This window comes from Portunus trituberculatus, chromosome 3 (genome assembly GCF_017591435.1).
Source record: "Portunus trituberculatus isolate SZX2019 chromosome 3, ASM1759143v1, whole genome shotgun sequence".
Classification (NCBI taxonomy): domain Eukaryota; kingdom Metazoa; phylum Arthropoda; class Malacostraca; order Decapoda; family Portunidae; genus Portunus; species Portunus trituberculatus.
The window spans coordinates 5,700,255-5,702,754 of record NC_059257.1 but is presented as its reverse complement, the minus strand read 5'-3'; the positions used below and the strand labels follow the sequence as shown (position 1 = coordinate 5,702,754).

Below are 2,500 nucleotides of genomic sequence, written 5' to 3'. Positions count from 1 at the left end.
CACACAAAAACTCAAGGTAAAAATGCATCCTAGTACTGAAGGGGTTAAGGATTAGATGTGGCTGTAGAACTAGTATTGGTGTTTTAGTGACTGGTGACTGGTGTACCACGTGGCAGCCAAAGGGTTAATATTTCGTACATTTATCATTCATTATTTTTTTTTTCCTTTTCATCCTAATTTGATTTCATCCTAATTTCCTTAATGTTTTCTTTTATTTCTTGCTTTTTTTTTTTTTCGAGACATTTTCTCATTTTTTTCCCTCTTTCCTTTCTTTCCTTTCCAAAACATTACTATTTTCATCCTAATTTCCTTCCTATTCTCTTTTATTTTCCGTTTTTATTTCTCGATACATTTAAATTCCTCTTCCTCTTTTCCCATTTTTCCTTTCTATTCTTAGCCCAGAAAGAGAAAAAAAAGAAAACAGATAAAGAAGAGTAAAATATCGCAGTCCCCCAATCTTGCAAGCGTAAAGAAAACGGGGAACAGGAAGGGAAAACGGAAAGAGGAGGCGTTGCTTTCCTTGAGATAAAACATTGAGGAAAATTTGATCTTTCTTCGATACGATTGTGAAAAATAATATTGCAGTCTTCTTTATATTTTCTATCCTTTATTCCTTCTCCTCCTCCTCCTCCTCCTCTTCTTCCTTCTCCTCCTTTCTTCTTCCTTTGTATTTTCTTTTTTATTTCCTTATTTCTTTCCTCTTTTGTCTCTCAAACATAGATAGAGAGAAGAAAAAGAGAGGAAGAAATAGAAAATGATAAAGATTGATAGACAAACAGACATAGATGAACAGATAGATAGATAGATAGATAGATAGATAAATAGATAGAAAAATAGATAAATAAAGATAAAAATAGAGATAGATAAACATTTCCAAACATACAAAATAAAAAAAACATTTACACACACAGATTTGATAGAGATATACCAAATAGTTGTATCTCTCTCTCTCTCTCTCTCTCTCTCTCTCTCTCTCTCTCTCTCTCTCTCTCTCTCTAGAAGTAATCAGTCTTTAATTAGCACACAGGTGAGGAAATAGTGCCAATCAACGGTGTTTCAATTCAGGTGAGAGAAAGAGAGAAAAAAAAGATAGAATGGAAAGTAAGATTTTTTTCCTTTTTTTTATCAATATTTGTCCTTTCAACGTGTTTACATCAGAGAGAGAGAGAGAGAGAGAGAGAGAGAGAGAGAGAGAGAGAGAGAGAGAGAGAGAGAGAGAGAGAGAGAGAGAGAGAATATTGTTATTCTTGTTATTTTCATCGTTCTTCTTACAAAATCAGCCTTTAGAGAGAGAGAGAGAGAGAGAGAGAGAGAGAGAGAGAGAGATATTGTTATTCTTGTTATTTTCATCGTTCTTCTTACAAAATCAGCCTTTAGAGAGAGAGAGAGAGAGAGAGAGAGAGAGAGAGAGAGAGAGAGAGAGAGAGAGAGAGAGAGAGAATATTGTTATTCTTGTTATTTTCATCGTTCTTCTTACAAAAATCAGCCTTTTAGAGAGAGAGAGAGAGAGAGAGAGAGAGAGAGAGAGAGAGAGAGAGAGAGAGAGAGAGAGAGAGAATATTAATATCTATAAGAAGAGGAAAATGAGTTAATAGAAACAAAAGGAGGAGGAGGAGGAGGAGGAGAGGAGGAGGAGGAGGAGGAGGAGGAGAAGTAAAAGGGGAGGAAAGACGTAATAGAAGGAGAGAAAACAGAAGGAATGTTTAATCTCTCCTTTCCTCCATCTCTCCTTCCCTCTATTCCTCCCTTCTCCATTCATACCTCCATTCTTTCCTCCCTCTTTTCGCTCCATTCCTCCCATCTGCTTCCTCTACCCTCACATTCCATTTGTAATTACTTCTTCCTCCTCTTCCTCCTCCTCCTCCTCCTCCTTTTCCTCCTCCTCCTCCTCCTCTTCCTTTCTTACTTCTTTGCATACAATATTTCATCTACTTTATATCCTCATTTCCTTTATTATCCCCTTGTTTTTCCTCCTCCTCCTCCTCCTCCTCCTCCTCCTCCTCCTCCTCCTCCTCCTCCTCCTCCTCCTCCTCCTCTTCTTCCTCCTCCTCCTCATCTTTCTTCCCTATAACTTCCATACCATTTACCTTTTTCATGTGATAAACTCTTTCTCTCTCTCTCTCTCTCTCTCTCTCTCTCTCTCTCTCTCTCTCTGTCAATACTTATCGCATTATCTTCAACTCAATTTCCTCCATGAGTTTAGTGAAGGAGAGAAGGGAGAGAGAGAGAGAGAGAGAGAGAGAGAGAGCACAATATACAATTCATCTCAGTTGCTCTCGTAAAGAAAAAAGAAAATAAAGAAGAAAAAATAAAAATATGTGCAATAAAAGAAAAAACTGATGAGATTGATGTATTGTCGTCTTAATGGATTGACTCTCTCTCTCTCTCTCTCTCTCTCTCTCTCTCTCTCTCTCTCTCTCTCCCTGACAAATATAGAAAATAATGCTACGCCTATTAATTTGTATTCCTTTGTGTTCTTCCTACTTCCTCTCTCTCTCTC

The 2,500-nt window shown here is 37.3% G+C and overlaps 1 protein-coding gene across 1 annotated transcript in view; it reads left to right on the top strand.

Annotated features, from left to right (window-relative positions):
* The window catches only part of LOC123508901 (MOXD1 homolog 2-like), a 268,072-nt gene that overhangs the window by 115,151 nt on the left and 150,421 nt on the right, over window positions 1–2,500 (top strand). The gene's annotated exons all lie outside the window — the stretch shown is intronic.